Genomic DNA, 24,927 nt, shown 5'->3' with positions numbered 1-24,927 from the left:
CTCCCCCTTTCTTGGCCAATGTTCTTAATTATAGTTTTGTACCTGAATAATGAATGTGCTATATTTTGACAGTGACAATTGCTGAAACTGTGACAGCAGAAATGCAGCTACTGTCTGCCATTTAGCTTTCCCTGTCACAGCCTTCAGGCCAGCAAGGTCCAGCTCACACCTTCAGGGGGCACTACTATGTCCTTTGTCCTTTAATCGAATGCATTTTTTATTTGTCTTTACTACTCCTTAGAAATCAAGAGAGCATTTTTATGCAGATAAATGTGTCATGAACTTCCATGCAGATGCTGCCATTAGTCCTTTCTTATCTGCTCATTATTTTGTATAGCCTTATGAGACAGAAACTCCCCGTACAATTAAATATGCTGCAAATTAATCTTGAAGTGCACCTTTCCGTTTCAAAAAGGAAAAGCAAGTTAAACACAGTAAACATCCTAAATGATAGAAAAGTGTCCAGTTCCTTTTGTAAACACATCCCTTAACCTTTCTTTTCTTTAATCTCCTTTTAATCCAATCTGAGGTGCAAACCCCTAAATGACCCATTGCTGTCTGCTGTCTGACGTTGGTGTTATCATGTTTTCAGAGACACTGAGACTCACCTCATTTAATTCTCAGCACTGCAGCCTGCAGCAGTCAGGACATCTATTTCATGTTTGCACTACTCCTAGATTTGGGGGGAAACATTTAGGAGAAAGAAACTGTTACTAAGCCCCTCACTCCAACTTCCAAGGAAGCAGAATGAAGACCCAGCAGTTGCCCACATACCTCTCACATCAGAAGGGCAAAAGAAGTAACCAAATGTAAAATATATCATGTTTCCAACTCCTTACTCTTTCTCTGAAAGCAGCACCAAATTTGTGGGAAAATATTCTAGGATTATACTCAACTACTTTACATCCATCATATGTTTTTTAAAAAATAGTAATTCCGTTTAAAATATTTAATTCCAACACATCCATTTGGAGGTAAAGGTTAAGTAATCTGCCCTGTTCACCTAGTGAAGTAGTGGCAAAATTAAGATTAAAACTCAAACCCAAGGGCTTTTAACTCTTTTCTGAGGCTGTTTACGTTTGCAATCCCAGCAAGCTCTTCTGGGTGCTACACATACATAATTCCATGGAATTGGCAACTTGAAAAGAAAATATAATTAGCATCGTTCCGCAAAGAAGGAAAGGTAAGACCCAGGAAGATAAGGAAACTGCCCAAGAGACCACAGTGTTTAAGTGGCAGAACAAGGATTGGAATCCAGACATGGCTGTCTCCAAAGAACATTATTCGGCATATCACGTGACTTTGAGTCCTATGGCGATTTATTTGAGAAGCAGCTCAAGGTTCCTTAGGCCAATTCAAATCACTGTACAAAATCCTCAGGCAGCCTCTGAATCTTTGAAATGTCAAGTCACTCCAGGTTACCCTAAAGTAAATCAGGACAGGCAGCATCCAATACTAACCAGAGTCATGTGGTTGGGCTGTGTCTCCACCCAAATCTCATCTTGAATTGTAGCTCCCATAATTCCCACGTGTCATGGGAGGGACCTAGTGGGAGATAATTGAATCATGGGGGCAGTTTCCCCCATACTGTTCTTGTGGTAGTGAGTCTCATGAAATCTGATTGTTTTATAAGGGGTTTCCCCTTTCGCTTAGCTCTCATTCTCTCCTGTCTGCCGCTATGTAAGACACGCCTTTCGCCTTCTGCCATGATTGTGAGGCCTCCCCAGTCACATGAAATTGTGAGTCCATTAAACCTCTTTTTCTTAAACATATATAAATTACCCAGTTTTGGGTGTGTCTTTATCAGCAGCATTAAAACAAACTAATACATACAGGTAACAGAAAACACTCTGGTTTCCATTTTTGCTCAGTGATGCTGATGCCATGTTGTGTTTTCCTTTAACACTCCAAGAACATAAATCCAAAAGGGCACCATCTAATAAGACTTTAACTAAAATACAGTCATATTATCACTATTATTAGTGACCATTCACTGTTGTCTACTGAGAGCTTTCCATACATTATATGCTATTAATTCTCACAAAGTGTATTATTATCCTGTTTGATGGATGAGTAAACTGAGACTCAGCCAAATTCAGCAAGTTGGCCAAATATACCAAACTCAAGTGAGGAGCTGGGCCCAGGATTCTCAAACTCCAAAGCTCTTTTTCACTGCACTGCTTCCCAACAAGATTTTTGTTCACATAGCTTTCTGTGTTTGTTTATTTTGAGGGAGAAGGGACAGAAGAAGGTCCCAGGAGGGTATTTCTAAATAGGCTAATGAATCTGTCTTCAGCTCAAGGGAATGACAGGTGGAAAAGTATACGGAAAAATATTTTTGAAACTATCAACCGCAGGAGAAAAATATCAAAAATATCCTAAGATGATTCTTTTATCTTGGCAGCTTATTTTAAATGACAAAGATATTTCCAACCTTGTGAGAAGATTGGATAAAAAAAAAAATACCAGTATACACACAGTAAACAGATTACAGAGGTCTAGAAAAATAAATAAATACAAGCAATCTCTGTCCAACCTCACTCTGCTTCTTAAAATAGTAACGCCATCAGCTTGCCTGCAAGATAGAAGAAACTTACTCAAAGACAAGTCATTGGTTTTTGAAAACCATGTGTTGAGTGGTCCCTTGTACCATGCGGAACAAGCCCAGACACAGCATTTCCTGTAGGTGAAACATATTAAGACTCGAGAATCCCTCCAAGTACTGCATAAATAAATAAATAAATATATGAAATATTATAAATCATCCTGGAGATAATTTTTTCCTTAACACTAAAATGCTAATCCTTGATGAGGCAGATCTTCAAAGGGCACAGCATCATAGCACTATGAGACCATTCTGGACCAAATACAAAGAAATTAGCCTGGAAGATAAGCAATTTTAAGGTCACAGTAAGGAAACATCTAAGAGTCCAGGGATCATAAATAGTACAGGGGTGGAAATGCAAAGTCATGAAAGATGAAAGGAAATAATAAAATGTTTGTGATTTCAGGAAATTTGACTTTGAGGAAATGTGCCACACCCTAAGGAATTCACTAATAAAAAATCCACTGCTGAAAAGCAGGCATTACTTGTTGGTACAACTGAAACCAAACAGCTTCTGACTTTGTGGGACACAATTTCTGACATCTTCTCTTTAGAAATAACTAAGGATAGCTTTTAAAAGAACAAAGGTTTTATTTTATTTTATTTATTTTTTTTAGCAACAGTCTTGCTCTGTCACCCAGGCTGGTGGGCAGTGGCATGATCACAGCTCACTGCAACCTCAGACTCCTGGGCTCAAGTGATCCTCCAGTCTTAGCCTCCCAAGTAGCTAGGACTACTTGGCCTGGCTAATTTTTTAATTTTTTATAGAGACACAGTCTCACTATAACAACAAAATTTTAATGTTTCGCTCTTGAAGCCAGACAAGAAAATAAATAAGGATGGGGATTTTTTTTTAAAGAACGTCATGAAAAGATGGGAACATTGAGAATGAAAAAGAAGACTAAGGTGCCAAACAAACTAGTTTAAATTTAAGAGAAAAATTAAAATGTAAAGATTGAGCTGTGTACATGAGTCTTCTCTGTTCCCACTCATAGGAAACCTAGCAGTTCCTCATCTTTTAAGACCTTCCCCTAATTACAAATCTTATCTCAAAGAGTTTTTTCTCATTGGCCTACATTTTTCTTTCTAAATTTGACTGTATTTTCCTTTCTCTGGCTACATTTGGAATGCTACTATTTCAACTTTAAACAGTTTGTATGCAAGATGTTGTTTTATGTAAAGAAGGAAAAAGACTGACAAATCTAAACCAAACAGGGAAGAATTATAAATATTTTGCTTCACTATTGCAGCTTTCTCCATATGCCTCAAATGAACATTTTTAATCAAGCTCCACTTCTGCAGAAAGCTTACCAACAAAATACATCTTTATTTGTATGTAACATGTGTAAATGTAATTAGCTTTTTTAAAAGAAACAATTGAAATACAATGTTTATGGAAAGAAACTGATTTTTTTTTTTTTTCAAATGAAATCTGAAACTGCACAAGATATTGACAGACTGATAGCTGGGTCTGTTGCCAGAAGCTGGTTAGGAAGCTGGTATGAAGGTCACTAATTTCATTCTGTTTTATTTCAACAGGACCTTGAAACAAAGAACACAGTTTTAAATAGACAGTGAGGAGGGATGGATTATTAAACTAGTGCTTTAGCATCAGTTTTGTGTGATTTTTAAAAATAGAATACAGTATTTTACCAAAACATATGTTCTCAATTTTATCATACAAGTAAAATGGCTGAGAACAAGGTAAGGAAATAACATTTGTAGCAGTGACTGATTTTTATTTTTGCAATGTTTCTTGCATTTTCCTTTCTATTTCCCAAAACAATTATAATTTGTAGCAAATCAGCTAATGTTTTTTGACCTGAACGTCTGGGTTGTGTAGAGGGTACTCTTTGGGAAATTTCTGTACTTTCTCCACTTACTTCAATAGCCTCTCTCAGATATTGTCTTTTGTTTTGTCAGCTTCATTTTTCTCATTAATTAACAATGGAATCACACTAAGGCAATCCATTTCTCCACAACAGTTACTGAGAAGTGATTTTTTAATAAGATTAACTTGTTTAGAGAAGGGAAAGAGTATTATACGTGGTATAAATAACAGCAAAAATATCTGTATTGTTTTTGTCTTTTATTAGAGTAAATAACTCTCAGTAAACTCATAAATGATCTGAGTTGTGTGATATGCATGAAATTACTACACACAGTAGAATTATAGTTTAAAGAGATGTCATTAAAATCTAAATACACAACCTTAAAACTTGTACTTAGTTTTTCTAAAAAAATAAAATTGCTTTTTTCAAACAGAATTTATTTTAAAACATACATTATCCTGCTGATACACACACACACACAGATACACACACACACACACACACACACACACACACACAGGTGGACTGAGAGGATAAATCTAGTAAATAGCACAAAAGGAAATTAACTGAAAAATAAATTAGTCAAAAAAATCAAAAGAAGTCCTAAAGTGCTCTAGTGAATAAACACAAATCTGAATGATAAATCAAGAAAGAGGCATAAGTATCAAATAGGACCTCCAAAGCCCCATTAGTCTCAAGTTGCCATAGGTTCCCTGTTACCTGAGTTACCACCAGGCCTGGGCAGTGTCAAGAACCCTCTCATAATACCAGGGCCAAACCCAAACTTTCAGAAACAGTGTGGCCAGCTCAGGCTCTAAAAATACAATCTACTGAGGGCCTGTCTTTCCCAGAAGAGAGAAGAGAGTGCCTATGTTTCCTCTTTGTCTACAAAACTCTTCTCCATTAAACAACTACTTTCAAAACCACCAGTCGGAGGACAGCATTACCTGGTCCTGTGGACTGAATGCTTGCCCTCCCAAAATTCATATGTTGAAACCCCAATCCCCATCGTCAAGGTATTTCGAGGCGGGGTCTTTAGTAGGTAATTAGGTAACAAGGGTAATCCCTCATGATGGGAGCGGTGCTCTTTTTTTATTTTTCTTTTTTTGAGATGGAGTCTCACTCTGTTGCCCAGGTTGGAGTGCAGTGGCACAATCTCGGCTCACTGCAACCTCCACTTCCCAGGTTCAAGCGATTGTCCTGCCTCAGCCTCCTGAGTAGCTGGGATTACAGGTGCATACCACCACACCCAGCTGATTTTTGTATTTTTAGTAGAGATGGGGTTTCACCATGTTGGCCAGGCTGGTCTCGAACTCCTGACCTCAGGTGATCCACCCATCTGGGCCTCCCAAAGTGCTAGGATTATAGGCATGAGCCACTGCGCCCGGCCTTAAAAGTGCTCTTAAAAGAAGGTAACTTCAGCATGCTCTCTCTCTCTCACGCTGTCTCTATTTTTCTCTCTGCCATGTGAGGCACAGCAAGAAGGTAGCTGTCTATAAGCCAGGAAGGTAGTCCTCACCAAAACTCAACCATGCTGGCACTCTGATCTAGGTTCCATCCTCCAGAACTGGGAGAAATAAACGTTAGTTAACTATGGCACTCAGTTGATAATATTCTTTTTATAGCACCCTAAACTAAGATACTTGGTTTGACACACCAGTGATGGGTTAATTTTTCACTTATCTACAGTATCCCTCACTAGCAGCACTTTTTCAAATATTAGCTAAAAACTCCCTCCTTGCAGCTGCCAGACCTATGGGACATCTGGTGTTCATGGGACCGAAGGCTGAGAATCAGTTTCCCTTGTCCCTCACTAGGCTCAAGGCTGGGCTTGCTCCATGTTGTCCCAAGACTGCAACTGAAATTGCTGTACCTTGCAGCAATTCCTCTGACATAACTCTGCCTTCCTGCTGTGTAGCTAGCAGAACTGAACAGTTCCTGGCACAACTTTTGGCACATAAGAGGGCTGGGTACATCTCTGTAGTGTTTGCTTTTTATGCTGATCCCACTAAAATCTTACATTTTTGCAGCTTTTTCTTTGTCCCCTCTTCTAATGACTCATTTCACAATGCCAGGATTTTTACTAGTCCAGATGAGGGGGGGCTTGCGGGGGGTGTTTCACTGCCTTGGAGGCAACAGCAGAGAGAATAGCTCAGCAAGTCCCACATGTGCAAGTTCTACCATCTTACTTCTTCTGGCTCTTAAACTTGTAAGGTACCATGTTTACCAGCCTACTTTAAATAAGGACAAGCATCTATAATGCCAGCACTTTGGGAGGCCGAGGTAGGCAGATTGCTTGAGCCCAGGAGTTTGAGACCAGCCTGGGCAACATAGCAAAACCCCATCTCTACCACAAAATACAAAAAAGTACCCAGGTGTGGTGATGCACACCTGTAGTCCCAGCTACTAGGAAGGCTGAGGTAGGAGAATCACCTGAGCGTGGGAGGTCAAGGCTACAGTGAGCCGTGATCACATCACTGTGCTTCAGTCTGGGTGACAGAGTGAGACCCTGTCTCAAAAAATAATAAATAAATAAATAAGGCTATCTTCCCCATGTTATCTGTGGAGTACCAGGTCCCTTAGGCTTTCTCCTGCAGGCCCCTAAGCTTTTCTTGCTCCTGAAATACATTTTTATATGATCCCCAGAGCACCCCGTCACCAACTTCCCTGCTCATCTAATCTAAGACAGCAGGCACATTTTGTAGGCCTCATAGTTCTGGGGTACCCAAAATAATTTATCTTCTCATTTTCTTCTGGTACCCACTTAGCTATCAGATTGCATGTTTTTACATAGGTATTTTAATCAATTAATTGTCCAAAATGTCCTTGCTGACAAAAAGAAAATATCCCTACCATAAGGGAAAAAATTCATTAAAAATTTTAAAGGACCCGAGTGCTTTTATAACACAGTTATATAACAGCTTATAACCTCTTTGGAAATTTACACACACATACACACACACACACACACACACACGAACCATAACAATGCCAGTGACTAGAATCTATAATCAGCATTGATAATCTCTTAAACTTTTTATTTGTTGTATATTAAATTCATGAAAGAATATTACAGTGGCACTGCATCTCATGATTTTAACATATGAGGCATTCACTTACATATCTTGCTTTTCAGAATTTCTGATTAAATGTTTTAATTTAAATGGAAAATAATATTTAATGTAATATCCAGCCTAAAGTGTCCCTGAAGCTTCAATTGCAAACAATCATAATAAAGAATGTTCTTGTTTAATCTACAAAATAAGTACATTTGATTTTAATTACTTGGATAATGACCAAGCAAGTACATCAGGCACATCCCTTCCAAGAGATAATGAAAGACACAGAGGAGCAAACAATATTCCTGCGAACAGACCATCACATTCTGACTCTGAGGATGACTCCACTAATGAAAATCTGTCTTTGCAAATGACTCCTCTTCTGAAGACTGTTCTGAAGATGTTGGAAATCAGAATGATGCATGTGAAAATGAAATTAATCAATATGAAGATGGGGAACAGCAGTCTATCACAGAAGGGCTGTTTGATAATAATGAAATTGAGGAAACAGTCAGTGGTAGAGAAACAAATGAAAGCACAGGAAATGTCAATGATAATAATGAGTAAGTAACTAATTCTTGAAATTCAAGAGGAAGAGTTAACAAACAAAGACAAATCATCACACAGACAAATGACAAAGACGTGAAACTACATTTGCTTTTAAGTTTATTCCAAGTTTCTAAGGATATTAAAACACTAATATGGTAGTAAATTTAACAGGAAGAGAGGTCTAAAATTATCAGAACTCTGTATCAACTGGGAAGCTACAAGAGTGTCCAGTTTGGCTGAAGCAACAGAGCATAAGAGGCAGCATTGGGAGATAAGACTAGAAAGTTCTACTGGATTTCCAAGAGGCATTTGAAATGTCAGTATGAATCCTCTTCTCTAATTGCCCTTGCTTGTTTTTAGATCACATTTGTTCCAAACCTACCCTAGTCCACTTTAGCTTCTCACAACAGTATGAGAGTTCTCACTGTGTCTTCAGCTTCAGTTCTAAATGCAGTCTTTAAAATGTAGATTTTCAAAAACTCAATTGCATGGTGTTTATCAATTTCATTTCCCTCACAAGTTCTATTATTTGTAATACCAATGGAAAATTCACACAACCATGTAATGGTACCTGGAGAACTTATAGTTTCCCTGCACATCTGAAAGGCAGATGCCTTTGGACTGTTTTGAACGCTGTCCACAAGATTCTTACATACCGTATAAATAATCTCTTCTCTATGCCATAAATTCCTTTTTCTCACTACAAAATTCTCCACTTCAAAAGAATCATTTGAAACCAAGGCTGTTTAGCCTAGTAAGCTATGATTTAACTCAGCCATGCCCTCTAAATCTTAGGTACACTGGCCAAGAATTCCTATTTGCTCATACTTTCACAATTGCATGTAGCATAGACTGTAGTTTTTTGTTTATTTCTTGTGTTTTTGTTTTTGTTCTCCAAACCTAACACATTACATTTGGATGTCATTTCTTCTTGTCCTATGACTTATTTCCTCAGGCTAGACTTCACTTAACCTAAATCCCAGCATTTAACACGTAACAAGTGTAAAAAAAGTAAAGGGAAATTACACTGGATCCCAATCAACGTAGGAATTGGGATGGAGAAGAGAGAAAAGCGGTAGATAACTACATTATTGTGTGCAAATATGACTTTAACTCAATTATTTTAATTCAATTTTTTAAAATACATTGGAGGAGACATTTAAATTAAGAACTGAAACACTGCAATTGGATTTGGCATTTAGATCATTTGTTAGATTTCCTAGGTCATTTCTGTGAAGTTGTAAAAGCATAAACCAGGTAGCAGTGTGTCTGAGCCTGAATGAGAAATGAAAGAGTAGGAATAGGAAGTACAGCCAGCTCTTTCAAGACATTTCAAGACACAGGAAAGAAGAGAGCTAAAACTGTGATTAGAAGATCAGGTGAGGACTTTCTGCAGAATGAGAAATCATTGAGAGCATATATAAGCTGATGAGAAGAAGCAAACAGATAAAGAAATATTAAAGACACAAGGGAATGGTGAACCAGATGATGGAACACTTCCTCTGTACCAGTACCTGGAAAGGGTACTGGTTATTTAAGATGAATAAGCACTTAGCTGCCTTTAAGAAACTGAGGGGCTAAGAGTCAAGAAAGATGACATCTGTCCAAGGTGTTACAAGAGCATGGAGGGCATTAGCACTGTCAAGAAGAGTCCAAAAAGCTTCACAAAGGAAGTTAGACCAGTAGAGGAAAAAGTGAATGAAAATTGTAGGCAAAGAAAATAGTAAGTGAAGGGTACAGTGGTGTGAATGGATATAACATTTGGGTAATGTATTTAATAGAAAATAATTTATGTGGGTAAATGCTGAAAAAATGGAGTGAAAAGATACATTGGGGCCAGAGAGTAAAAAATTTTGTATGTTGTTTCAAAAAGTGTGAAATCAATCTTACATTCATTTATTCTTGAAACATTCTGAGAAGGGGTACTTTCATGTTCCATTTTATTTGGCTTTGTGTAGTTTTAATGCTCACTTTGATCATGCAGTATTTATGTAATAAAATAGTTAAAAGAAAAAATTAAAATCATCTATCAAATTTCTACCATTTGCCAGGCATTGGGCAAAAAATATAAACAAAATGAAATCTTTACCTTCCAGAAAGAAACAACATGAAAGATAAATAGTTGGGCAGGACCAAGTGACTTGCTTTGGCCAATGAAATGTAGGTGGACATGATATGTGACATGTGCCCATGTGGAAGCATTTAATTGCTGCTGTTTCATTGTCCAGCCTAGTCTTTCCTTGCCATAGAAAACAAGAGAGGGCTAGGCACAGTGGCTCACGCCTGTAATCCCAATACTTGGGGAGGCCAAGGTGGGTGGAATACCTGAGGTCGGGAGTTCAAGACCAGCCTGGCCAACATGGTGAAACCCCATCTCTACTAAAAATACAAAAGAATTAGGTGGGCGTGGTGGCACACACCTGTAATCCCAGCTAATCAATCAGGAGGCTGAGGTAGGAGAATCAGTTGAACCTGGGAGGCAGAGGTTGCAGTGAGCCAAGATTGTGCCACTGCACTCCAGCCTGGGCGACAGGGCAAGACTCTGTCTGCAAAAAAAAAAAAAAGAAAAAGAAAACATGAGAGAACATTTAAATCAGGAAGAGATGTAACATTAAAGCAGCCTGGAATGTTAGATCCACACTGGTAGGATGGCACACTTTGTATAATTGAGAAAGAAACTATAGTGGATTAAGCCACAGAGATTTGGAGTTTGTTACCGCAGCATAACAGTCTATCCTGATGGATACACTGGGGCAACATCTAAGTCTTCGAAGTGATCTGTCTGGTATTTTTGGCATGAAACTTGTTAAATGCTTCTTTGGTTTTCACCAGTCGTGTAGTTCTCTGGATTTCTGGCAAATAAAAATTGGAAACCAGTGTTTTTTCAATACATAAATCCTCAATTAGTATAGAAGCTTACATTTTTTCCAGACATACAAACTTATAAATATTGCCAGAGTTGACATTATTGTGAGATATGCAGGGAATACTCACTTTAACACCAACGCAGTCCTTAACCTTCCCTCTAACCTTATTTCTCATAACTGTCATCACAAACCTGTGCTCCAGGAAACTAAATAACTGGATTTTCCCACATACAATTCCTTCCTCTATTTGTTAATGTATACTATTTCTTTTGCCTAGGATGCCTTTTACCTATCATCTAATATCCAAAGCCAGTAAATCACTTTTTTCATAAAGTATTTCATTGCTCCGTTACACACACACACACACACACACACAGATTTCCCACAGGTAAAGGAAAGAAGAAAGAATGAAATGAAATTTTATCCAATACCTCATTATGTGCCTGGCACTATGTGTGGTATTCGATGTTCATCCTTGAACTCCTTGATCACTTTATCTGCTACTTTTGTAGTATTTAAAACTCTATACCTAAATATGTTATATATATTTTTGTATCTTAATCACTTTTTTTTTTTTTTTGAGATGGAAGTCCCGCTCTGTCACCCAGGCTGGAGTGCAGTGGCACAATCTTCGCTCACTGCGACCTCCACCCCACTGGCTCAAGCAATTCCCCTGCCTCAGCCTCCCGAGTGGCTGGGATTACAGGTGCACACCACCATGCCCGGCTAATTTTTTTGTATTTTTAATAGAGACAGGGTTTCACCATGTTGGCCAGACTGGTCTCGAGCTCCTGACTTCAGGCAATCCGCCCGCCTCAGCCTCCTGAAGTGCTGGGATTACAGATGTGAGCCACCGCACCCAGCCTTTAACCACTTTTAAGAATAAAATCAATGTCATTTACAGAGCCCAGCATGAGAGCTGGCATAAAGTAGACTCTCAATAACTTTTTTTTAATGAATGAACTTCAAATATCTTTTTAAGGTCTTCTGTATATATTTATATGTAAGCTGGTTCTGAAAGGGAAGAAACCTGATTAGAAATTAATATAATCCTTTGCCTCTGCTATTATGCTTGATTTCCTGGCTTTCAAACTTATTCCAATGCCACGCTGCAGGACTGATTTAAAACCCCATTGCCCAAAAAGAAGCAGAGGGAGCTGGGACCCAATAGCCAAGGTCCCTTTTCCTTGTAAAGACATTTAGGGGTTTTATCTGTTACTAATATCTCAAGAACATGATTACTTAACTATCATAAAGTAAGACACACTGTACCAATGACCAATCAGAAGACATGGGTAAAATTGTGGGAGGAAGCCCAGGGAAACAGTCCAACAGCTTTAGGCTTCACGGGACACTAATTAATCATTTTGGCCAGAAAGCCTGTCTCCCCATGGAGCATAATGTCTTCCAAGGAAGATTTGGATGAAACATTTCACCAGATGGATCCAGTACCTACACTAAGACTCTGCCACCCACACCCTTATGTATTCATTTATTTCTCCATAAAATACTTGAGAGTGTGTTGAGGTAGCAGAGCCTGTACTAACAGTGGACTAAAGAATATGTTGTACGACAATTCGCCTCCAATTTTCATAGCTGAATGTAAACGAAAATGGAGGCTCCTAATTAACATTATGTCATCAAATAAATATCAAGCAATTTGCAGTGATTTAGATTTCACTTTTACTCTTTTTGACCAATGAACTAGGGTGGCAGGATGACATTGGCACACTAATCCTGCAAAAACTCAGGGCCTGTTTTGCACTGAGTTACTCACATTTAGAGAAATAGACATCTGCTTGACCTCAAAACCATATGGCCAAAAAAAAATCTTTAGAGTACACATTGCCTTTAGTCATTGTAGTGTAGTTAAATTGTAAGTTACATAATAAGTATTGCCATTTTATAGACGCCTACAAGACTGGTATTATTTTCCCATTGCAGAGATGAGGAAAGTGAGGCTTAGAGAAGTTAAGCTACCCAAAGTTACTTGCCTTTTAGTGGGCATAATTAACATTCAAATCCAGGTCTTCTATATCAAGAGCCTAGGCTCCTTCCAGAACTACACTTCAGCTTATAACACACTGCTTCATCACAGGTTTTGTTTAGAAGTTACATACATATATAAATATTCAAGAAACAGGTTGGACTTACAAAGAAGACATATATTTTTTAAAAAGATTTCAAAAACTTAACCTTCTGCTAAGAACATACTGTGATAAAAGAACTCAGGCACAAAATATTAGTTTTTTTAACCTTAAATTTAATGAATATCAGCTTTGTTTTCACGTCTTTATAGCAAAGGTTAAAATAAATCTTGATAAATTAAGACTATTAACACAGACTGGTAATAGCCTAGATAGCAATTTAGTGACATTACCATCTTACACTTTAATGAAATAAAAACTTGAATTGATTGTGTAAGGAAAGACTCTCTTGTTTATTCCAATCTTAATATTATGGTTGATAATTTCACCAGCAGTCCTGATGAAAATATACGTGATATAACAACACCACAGGAAACTAATGATTGTCATGAATCTGCTTGTCGCTGAAGTCCAAAGATACAGACTCATCAATCTTTTAAAAATTACTAAGAGCAAACAAGTGATCAGGACAAACAAATTATTATGTTATCATTGTTTCTATGTCTTCCACTTTATTTTTATTACCTTATTTCCTGGGGAAAGTGGCCAAAATATCTTTCAAATATTTGTATTTAATTTTAACCTTTACTATCTTGACTCCACAGAAGATTTTAAAGACTAAATTTCAGAAAACTTTGTCTAATTGTCATTGTGAAATAGCTCTTTAATCCTTTCTTTTCCTCTTCATCAAAAGATAATCAGTAGTCGCCTGATAAATAATACCAGTATTCATTTCTTAATGCAATGTTTTGCCTATTTTTAGGACTTCACAACTTGATTGTAAATTATTATTCAAATTGAAAAGTAGGCATAGATGGCCATGTTTTTTTAAATACGTTTTGTTCTAAAAGTGTGTCTAAAACTCAAGATATATTTTATTATTTATTTTATTACTTTACATCGGTATTCCATAAATGAAATAAAACTCCAGCAAATTATCCAGAAAGTTCTATTGTTCCCATCACCTCTGAAGAAAACAAAACTAAACAAAATCAAACAAAAACATCTTACTGAAAGATAGTTGCAGGCATTTAGCTAACTACCTCTATTGTAAACCTTTCTTTTTTATTAATGCATAATCCAAATATAACCAATTTGTCATGAGCAGAAACTAAATCTATGCATGTTGCATTCAGATGAATAGCAGAGGCAGGTTATCAAATTGTTAAATGAAAATCAGAATATTTTTATTTTATTACAATATTTATCCTTGTTTTTATGGAATTCAACATTTTCATAATCTTAGACATGACATGTTTCCTATCCTCATGGGATAGAAAGCATTGAAATATACAGAGTCTTCTCTAGTTCATTCAACCTCGATCACACTGGAACTAACAAGACTTCATAAGTAGAGTTACATAAAACATAGCATGACAGCAGTCATGAGTTCAGATTTGGAAGTAGGAGACATAGACTCCTCCCAATATGATATGGCATTTTAGCATTTGGTTTCTAGTGTCAAATAAACAGGTTTGAAATCCAGTCATGGTAGTTAATAGCCAAGTAATGTTAAGTCACTTAACCTCTTTGCCCCTCGGCTTCCTGGTCTGTACAATGGGAATAGTAAGAGCATCAATCTCAAAGTCCTGTTGTGAAGATTAAAGGAGATAAGATGTGTAAATGATTAGTCCAGGGTCTGGCACATATGAAGCACCCAATACACTTTAGTATTGTTGTTTCTAAAGACACAACCATGTGTGTGGACAAAGTAAGAATTTCTCTTTTTTTTTTTTTTTTTTTGAGACAGGGTCTCACTCTGTCACCCAGGCTAGAGTGCAGTGGTGCAATCTCGGCTCACTGCAGCCTCTGCCTCCTGGGTTCAAGCAGTTCTCCTGCCTCAGCGTCCCAAGTAGCTGGGATTACAGGTGCCCAACACCACGACTGGCTAGTTTTTTTTGTTTGTTTTTTTGTTGTTGTTGTTGTTGTTTTATATTTTTTATTATTATACTTTATTATACTTTAGGTTTTAGGGTACATGTGCACAATGTGCAGGTTTGTTACATATGTATCCATGTGTATTTTTAGTAGAGACGGGATTTCACCATGTTGGCCAGGGTGGTTTTGAACTCCTGACCTCAAGTGATCCACCCACCTCGGTCTCCCAGAGTGCTGGAATTACAAGCATGAGCCACCATGCTCAGCCCAACACATTAAGAATTTCAAACTGGAATTAGAGCCATGAGCATTTCCCTAATCTTAGTGAATCTACATAAACAGGACAATTAAAATTCTGGTTAATTGGAAAACTCAGGAAAGGATTCTAAATTAGTGACTTTTGCAGGATTATTGATAGCCATAATGTTGCTCAAGAATTTGAGCCAAAACTTTAGTATTCTTATTTTGACCCACAGTTGGATCCTTACTCATTCCTACTACTAGTCAGTTGCCATTTGTCTCTCGTTTTAATATTTGTTTGGTTGTTTTTCCTTGATCAATCTAATGTTCAGTTTTGGTATGTGAGATCCTTAATACTTACCTCACTAATATTCAATCTCAGGGCTGTGAGACCCTGCGAGACTATTAGGTCTCATAAGAGAGTAGAAATTCCATATGCCCACCCATGGTATTGTTCTTTAACTAAATAAATATTATGTCTTCATATATAGGCACTATTTTTCAAATGTACATAGATGCTGCTTTGCTTGATGACATATACTAATCCCTGTCTTGACAACAAACTGGTCATGAATTCCTAAGAGTTTTAACTTTAGGAATGTCTCCTGTTCTTCTGAATTTAACATGCATAGATTTAGTTTCTGCTCATGACAAATTGGTTATATTTGGATTATGCATTAATAAAAAAGAAAAGTTTACAACAGAAGCAGTTAGCTAAATGCCTGCAACTATCTTTCAGTAAGGTATTTTTGTTTAATTTTGTTTAGTTTTGTTTTCTTCAGAGACATTAACTTTAGAGACATTAGAGTAATGTCTCTAGAAGCTTTCCTCAGCTTTCCATTCACACTGGCGCTGCCCTGAACCAGACCCTCACGTCCAAACTATACTTTTCCAGTATTCTTGTAACTGGTTCTCCAGGCCTCAATACGGCTCAATTCTGGTGTGTTCCACATTGTCACTTGGTTCATGATCTGTAGCCTCAGTTCCTCCTCTCAAAAATGAATTATAAACCTAGTCACTCACAAGATCATTGGGAGGATATAATGAATGGATTGTGACAGTGTTTTATATAAAAATCTCTGAAAATATTAATTATTGTTAAGAGCAATTCTGATCTTAGCCAGGAGTGATTTATTTATTCAACGAAAATGTATCAATGCTTATTAGATAGGTACAAAATGGTACACAAAGTGCTAGTGACAAAAATATCAATGAAACACAGTCCCTAGCCTTGAAGAAGCATAAAATCAATGTAGTGGAAACCCTTTATAGTACATGTCCATCCCAGGCACTGGTTTTCCCTGCCCTGAGAACTGTTCCCCATTCACAGTGTGGTCCTGTGCAGACAGATAGGGATTATGTGACTCCGTTCTCCTGGACAAAGTGGACTGGACTGGGATAGACATTTGAAATCTGATTGACCCACAAGCTGTGCTTTCTCTAGAGAATCTGAAACTGAGATTCTTAGACAGCCAATTAGTCACTGTCAGTGGTTAGAACTGCAAATCCTATAAATTTTGAGTTGTCATGTCTTGGGACAGGGAAGCCAAGAGGCTTCTCAGCAGAACAAGAAAAATCAATCTAACAAGAAAAAAGATACCTGGGTTTCTGGAGATTTTTTATTACTTAGTTTGAAAGGCAGGGCACGGTGGCTCACATCTGTAATCCCAGCACTTTGGGAGGCCGAGGCGGGCAGATCACGAGGTCAGGAGATCGAGACCAACCCAGCTAACACGGTGAAACCCTGTCTCTACTAAAAATACAAAAAAATTAGCCAGGCGTGGTGGTCGGCGCCTGCAGTCCCAGCTACTAGGGAGGCTGAGGCAGGAGAATGGCGTGAACCTGGGAGGCAGAGCTTGTAGTGAGCTGAGATCACGCCACTGCACTCCAGCCTAGGCGACAGAGCAAGACTTCGTCTCAAAAAAAAAAAAAAAAAAAAATACAATATGCATATAATTAATACCAAGCCAACACTACTATAATAAAGGCATATAGAACAAGCTTTGGAAGCCCAGAGATGGCCGCCAATAACTGACTTGAGGATTGTTTTACAGAGGAGATGAGATTTGAGTTGCTATCTATTGCCATATCTTCTAGATCATCTGATCTGCCCACCAAAAGAGGCTTTCTCCAGCTCCCGTGCTTCACTCATGCCCCACTGTATTAGTCTGTTTTCATACTGCTATAAAGAACTGCCCAAGATGGAGTAATTTATAAAGGAAAGAGGTTTAATTGACTCACAGTTCAGCATGTCTGGGGAGGCCTCAGGAAACTTACAATCATAGCAGAAGACAAAGGGGAAGCAGAGCACCTTCTTCACAAGGCAGCAGGAGGGAGATGTGCCAAGCAAAGGGAAAAGAACCCCTTTTTAAACCATCTGATCTTGTGAAAACTCGCTCACTATCACAAGAACAGCATGGGGGAAGCTGCACCCATGATTCAATTACCTCCACCTGGTCTCTCCCTTGACACATGAGGATTATGGGGATTACAATTCAAGATGAGATTTGGATTGGGATACAAAGCTCAACCATATCACCCACCCTCTTGAAATGGATTAGTTTCAAACCCTGGCTCTAGCATGCATTGTCACAACCTACTTAATTGGACCATATCAACTTGAACTCCAATATGCAACACTGTCAAAGGACTTTTGACAAGCAAGAGGACTCGGTCACCAGTTCTGTTTTAATTACTTGCCCAAGATCATACAGTCTTTAAGAGGTTTTGAATTCAAGTATTCTGATTCCAAATATACTTTTCCTGCCATTCTGGGGTACTGCAGAGCTCCTGCGAAGAGGTCAAGTGTCTATGGAGACACAAATTGAAGAATCTTGCAGAGCTCCATTGTCTACAGACTCAAGTCCAAATGCTTTGCAATGGTGTTTAAAATCCTCCACAATCTGGTTTCAAGCAGTCATTCCCATCTATCCCCACACATGTCCACCACATCAGACTTTGGACAGCTTCTAAACTTGCCACCCATTTTCATGGCTGCCTTCATATTACTCTCTGAGAGCATGGCCTTTAACCCATTTCATGTATCTGCCAAGCCTTCTCCATCTACACACAGGCCTATTTCATTAGTCCCTACTCTGCTGACTTTGCACTTTAGTCATTCTTCTAAAATAATAGTTAACCACAAGTTCTCATTCCTCATTAGATTGGGAACCTGTGCCAAATAAGCATCTCTCCAGAATCACAGTCAAACACATCTACCCAGGAAAAAAATAAAAGCAGAGACAGCCTTATAGAGAAAGAAAGTGGGTGTGATCTGAGGTGTTCCTAAAGACCATGCCAGCAGCAAAATATTTTTCCCATTCAAGTAGCACGGTGCCTGAAATCACACTATTAGGGATTTATTTCTTTGGATCTCGCATTACTTGGTCTTCAATTAATATGAAAATGTTTAAATAACCTAAGTATAAATTAATTTAGAATACATTTCCTATGTGACAAAAGGAGCTAAGCCAGAGATGGAGCAGGTGCATAAGAAATGAGGTACAGAAAAGAGAGGAAAGGTCAAAGAAAGGGGACATTCAGATAGCAAAATAAAAATATACACTTGGCAGGGCTTAAGAATCATGCATTTAATTAATTAGAAAAGCAGCAACGGACATCACTATCACTGCTATCGTGAGGATTTCATTTCCTTCTCTCAAAGAATTTGCTGCAATTGAAGGTTGAAACGTCATTTCAATTGATTTTTAATACATGACAACTTACATTTTCTTTTGCCATCTTGCTGTTGCAATTGAGAAGGCACTGGCAATAGCATTAATAGATGAGAAAGTCCAATATACCCATTTTGTAAAAATAATTTGATAATGTAGTAGAAGTCAATTCAGTTTTTGGTCAGTTAGCACAAGAGACGCTAAATACCCATCACTTAGTTCCTCATGCTTACAAACAGCCTGAGGTTCCTTTTTATAGTGACAACATGAAATGTGATAAAGCCTATGAGATCAAGGATAGAAAGAAGCTCAATCCCATTTTTGCTTTGCCATTAACCTGGCATAAAATATCAATCACATTGTTTAATCTGTATGTAGGTTTCTTCATCTGCAAAATTGGGGTAACAGTCCTGTTCCCTTCAAACAGCAGAAAGTGAGACATAGCTAGTTCAGTGTTTCAACACATAGAAACTGGCCAATTTTATGATAAACAAGGTGAGTAAGATACATTCTTGGTCACAAAATGGCCTCATGACAAAAACTGTTTTATAAACAAATATGCATAATCTTTAATTTTCTAAAAGAAGGCATATCAAAAACAGTTTTAAAAGCAAATACTGGCAAGCCTCCAGTGTGCGTGGGTCTGGTGACGTGTGCATTCCTACACTGCTTGCCAGAACAGTATTGAAATGGTTGAGTGTTTGTCCTGCTCCATCCAGAGCAAGGTTATAGAAATTTCAGACAATTGCTTGAAAAAAAATGAAAAAAAAGAAAAGAAAACACACTTCATGAATTCACATATAAAATAAAGATTTGTTTTCATTTTATCTTTTCTTCTGGAATCAATGCTGGTTTTTTGTTTGGGTTTGATTTGTTTTCTTTAGTCTTTTCTTTTCTTTTTTAGAGACAGGGTCTGTTGCCCAGGCTGGTCTGCATTGATGCCATCATGGCTCATGGTAGCCTCGAATTCCTGGGCTCAAGCAATCCTCCTACCTCAGCCTCCCAAGTAGCTGGGACTACAGGCATGCAGTACCATTCCCAGCTAATGTTTTTTGATTTTTCAATGGAGACAGGGTCTTTTGCTTGTTGCCCAGGCTGGCCCTGAACTCCTGGTCTCAAGCAATCTTCCCATCTCAGCCTCAGTTTCAGGTTTTAACAGTTTCAATTAACAGTATACCAGTAGTACATTTGTTTCTAGGAATATAAAGATCTGGCCTCATTACAGCAACAATAATAATAACATCAGGAAACAAAACATGTACTTTTCTGGCATGATTCCATTTAATTCACACAGTTAGTTTTACAGGTAAGGAAATGGGGAGTTAAAGCGTTTAAATAACGTGGTCACAGTCACACAGTCAGTGGAATCACAAAACTCAAAGCTACACTAAAGCCTCGCTATGTCCAGCTTGGCCACAGTGTTTCTGTCATTGGTGGACTTTCCTTCTGGTCTAGGCTGTTAGAGAACACACATCTCAGCTAGACTCATCATAGCAACTAAGATGCAGGCACCAGAGTACATAATACCAGACCAACCTGCCTTCCATACCATGTTTCGTGGTGTTCAATTCCTAAGCTGACTATTGGGTCACATTAGGAGCATTTTCCTCCAGAAACTACAGTTCTTCATTTTTGGGCACTATTCTTTTGGTATCTATTTCCAGCCTTTGTATTGTAAAAGAATACCCCACTGCTGGCTATGTGCAAAGGGAACTGTAAAATACATGATTACAGGTCTGAATATCAAGCAAACTCCATGTGAAATACACTTTAAGGAAAAATATGCACATATTAACCACCTATACAGAATTACAACCTTCTTCTCTTACAATGTTGGCTATTATAATTGACCAGCTATATTGCAACAGTATTTAAATACTGTAACATTCCAAGAACAATTCCTTTTCCCTATTAGGTCCCTCGAATTTTTTGTTTCTGCCAGCACATTCCATGTCAGTTAACAACTATACTCTCTACATAATTCTAAAATATTGAACTGTATGCTAAATAAGTAAAATATTTTAAGATAATGTCTTGAGGGAATAGTATTTCATATTATAATTCAATATGCCCTAAGGTAATTATTCAGATATCAATATGCAAAATAGCAGTATGCTGTAGTGCCCTATATTTCTTTTTATTTTGCTTCTTTGTAGCAAGCAATAAATTTAAAGATATAAAAAAAATTAAAGGAAAAGTTTGCAGTCGATTTTATTAACAAGATTGTTTGCCTAGGGAGAGAGAAATTTCACTTGGTCCTTTCCTAATTATTCATGTAAATTAAATTCTACAAGTGAAGAAAATTCATAAAAGTCATACTTACTCATCTGAGAGGGAGATATGGCATATGAATGGGGCCTATAACCTCGGAAGGTGAAATGTAGAAAATATCACAAGCAACTCCCACATTAAGTTAAGTGAACCAAAAAAAAAGGGAGATTCTAGGTGTGAAGGAGACTTCAAGGATATCCTCCCTAATCGTCTCTTAATAGTCTCAAATCTCTGACACAGGAAACAAATCAAGAATTCAGAGAACATGGAATTATTAGTCACTTCCATTTGATATCAAATGTAAGCACTACTAGACACATTTTAAATTTTTAAAACCTTTTAAACATAAGGTTTGAAAAGAAAGCACAGATTGTAATTTAAATTTTTAAGACATCTGTATGTGGTACATGCTAGAAAAAGTTAACTACACATTCTTGTATCTTTTCTGAAATTCTCACTGTTTTTTCCTCCTAAGCCTATGTTAGGATGAAATTAAAAAATAAACTACTACAGACTTGTATGCTAATACTCAATATTCAAAGTGAACTCAAATCATTCAACAAACATTTATTTAGTGCCTTTTGTGTGCAAGGCATTGTAGCAGAGAACACAATAGCATTTCTCATTTAGATATAAACAGTTTAATCAATCTTTTCAGAAAGGACCTAATCATTAAATGGAAAGTATGTCCACTATTCATGAGAATCTCAGTTTGCATCTTTTCAGGATAAAGTTAAAAACTGTGGGCTGGGTGCAGTGGTTTACGCCTGTAATCCCAACACGTTAGGAGGTGGGTGGATCACGAGGTTAGGAGATTGAGACCATCCTGGCCAACATGGTGAAACCCCCGTCTCTACTAAAAATACAAAAATTAGCCCAGGTGTGGTGGCTCGCACCTGTAGTCCCAGCTACTTGGGAGGATGAGGCAAAGGAAACACTTGAACCCAGGAGGCAGAGGTTGCAGTGAGCCGAGATCGTGCCACTGCACTCCAGCCTGGGCAACAGAGCAAGACTCTGAAAAAAAAGTGCAGGAAGAATAAAGCAGAACTGGTGAGTAGTTGAATATAGAGAATAAAGATAGAGAAAACAAAGATAAAGCCAAAGATAAAGTCAAGGTAAAAACTGAGACAGGGACAGAAATTAGGAGACAGCAATGAGACCAAGATGACAATTTAAGCATCATATATGTTGAGCCTGAAGTAATAGCCAGCTATCCCAGGACAGATGTATGAGAGCTAGCTGAAGGTATTTGACAAGAATTTTAGATCTCTAAGAGATTGTCTTAAGACAGATAGTGAGAAAGAAAGTACAGAAGTACTTACAGCTAAAAGAGCGCCATTGACTCCAACTAGAAGGACAGGACTGGTAGCTTTAAGAACAGACTATCCAAGAAGATATACAAATGTCCAATATGCACATGAAAAGATGCTCATCAGTAATTAATAGGGAAATGCGAATTAAAACCACAGCGAATACCACTTCGTACTCATTAGGATGGCAATTAGAAATACATATCTATATACACATATGTATATATAAAATTTAAAAAAAAAAACAGAAAACAACAAGTATAATGGCAAGGATATGGAAAAATTGGAACCCCGTGCAATGCTGGTGGAAATGTAAAATGGTACATCTGCTGTGGAAAACAGTTTGGTGGTGGTTACTCAAAAAGTTAAACATTAAAAAAAATAAAAATAAATAAAAAATAAATAAAAATAAAAAAGTTAAACATATAATTACCATATAATCCAGCAATTCCACTACAAGGTAAATACCCAAAAGCATTGAAAACAGGGACTTGAAAGATATGTGTACACCAATGTTCATAGCAGCATTATTCACAATAGCAAAAAGGTAGAAAGTACCACTGACAGATAAATGGATAAATAAAAGGTGATGTATACATACAGTGCAATATTAGTCAGCCACAAAAATGGAGTGGAATTCTGATACATGTTACGACATGAATGAACTCTCCAGGCATTGAGCTTAATGAAGTAAACAAGATACAAAATGACAAATATTGTATAATTCCACTTATATGAGGTATTTAAAATAGGCAAATTCATAGAGACAGAAAGAATAGAGGTTGACAGTTGTAGGGAGAGTGGAATGGGAATGATTGTTTAATGAGGACAGAAATTCTTTTTCTGTTTGCTATGACAAAAAATTTCTGGAAATGGATAGTGGTGATGGTTGCACAACACTGTGAATGGGCTTAATACCAAGAGAGCTGGGGGCTGCACAATGGAGGAAGAACAGATCAGCAAAGTTGTGAGAGAAGAAACTAGACTACAGGGATCAAGAAGTGGGTATATAAGAATGAACTGGGGTTCACACATGATACTCACTTGAGAAACTGGTATACTCATTGAACCTAACAGTAAAACTACAAATACTGCCCTCAAACACAGCAAACTATAAATAATAAACTTTTTTTTTTTTTTTTTTTTTTTTTTTTTGAGACGGAGTCTCACTCTGTCGCCCAGGCTGGAGTGCAGTGGCGCAATCTCGGCTCACTGCAAGCTCCGCCTCCCGGGTTCACGCCATTCTCCTGCCTCAGCCTCTCCGAGTAGCTGGGACTACAGGCGCCCGCCACCACACCCGGCTAATTTTTTCTATTTTTTAGTAGAGACGGGGTTTCACCATGGTCTCGATCTCCTGACCTCATGATCTGCCCGCCTCGGCCTCCCAAAGTGCTGGGATTACAAGCGTGAGCCACCGCGCCCTGCCTAAATAATAAACTTTGTGAATAGAAAATGAGCATGTCAGCTAAACACCCTGCCTGGAGTTGGAGATACAGAGTTAATATTTGTGGTCTCTGCATTTAAGGGTTTACTGTCTGTTGGAGAATCCTGATCCCAGGGCCAATTTTATTTTTTCATTAATAATTAGCATTTATTGAGCACCTACTATACATCAAGTCCAGAGCTAGTCATTAGAGGTGATAGAGGTTATGTATTAGGCAGATAACTATCAACAAGGCAAGACTTCAGGAGAACAGTAAGACTCCCTCCTCCCTGCCCAAATGGTATGGTCTGAATATGTCCCCCCCACACACAAAACTTACATGTTGAAACTTAATTGCCAATGTGATAGTATTATCAAGAGGTGGGGCCTTTAGGAGGTGATTAAGTCATGAGAGCAAAGCCCTTATGAACAGTATTTGTGACCTTATAAAAGAGATGTTATGGAGCCGTTTGCCCCTTCTGCTAATGAGGATGCAATAAAGCATCATCTACAAAGCACAGAGCAGACCCTTACCAGACACCAAACCTGCCAGCACCTTGATCTGGGACTTCCCAGCCTCTAGAACCATGAGCAATAAATTTCTGTTGCTTATAAATTACCCAGCCTAAGGTATTTTGTTATAGCAGCCAAAATGGACGAAGACACTAAGCCTCCTCAAAAGATAACAAAGCCCCCAAATTATTAAGGCTTTTACACCACAACCATAATAAAAACTCAAAATTCAGCTGGGCGTAGTAGCTCATACCTGTAATCCCAGCACTTTGGGAGGCTGAGGTGGTACTTTGCTTGAACCCAGGAGTTCAAGACCAGCCTGGGGAACATGGAAAAATCCCATCTCCGCAAAATATACAAAAATTAGCCAGGTGTGGTAGCATGCACCTGTAGTCCCAGTTACTTGGGAGGCTGAGGTGGAAGGATTGCTTGAGCCTGGAAGGTCAAGGCTGCAGTGAGCCACGATTGTGCCTCTGTACTCTAGCCTGGGTGACAGAGTGACACATGGTCTCAATAAAATAGTAATAATAAATAATTTTTAAAATTCAAAATTTACATT

At 38.0% G+C, this 24,927-nt stretch overlaps 1 non-coding gene across 1 annotated transcript; it reads left to right on the top strand.

Annotated features, from left to right (window-relative positions):
• Positions 1 to 19,469: 19,469 nt before the first annotated feature.
• LOC129464265 (small nucleolar RNA SNORA9) lies at positions 19,470 to 19,598 on the top strand. Its single transcript, XR_008651504.1, has one exon. It is a non-coding gene; the product is annotated as a small nucleolar RNA SNORA9 (small nucleolar RNA).
• The last annotated feature ends 5,329 nt before the right edge of the window (positions 19,599 to 24,927 follow it).

The sequence above is a fragment of the Symphalangus syndactylus genome, chromosome 15, assembly GCF_028878055.3.
Source record: "Symphalangus syndactylus isolate Jambi chromosome 15, NHGRI_mSymSyn1-v2.1_pri, whole genome shotgun sequence".
Lineage (NCBI taxonomy): Eukaryota > Metazoa > Chordata > Mammalia > Primates > Hylobatidae > Symphalangus > Symphalangus syndactylus.
The sequence above is the reverse complement of the archived record's forward strand: the minus strand, read 5'-3'. Positions and strand labels throughout refer to the sequence as shown.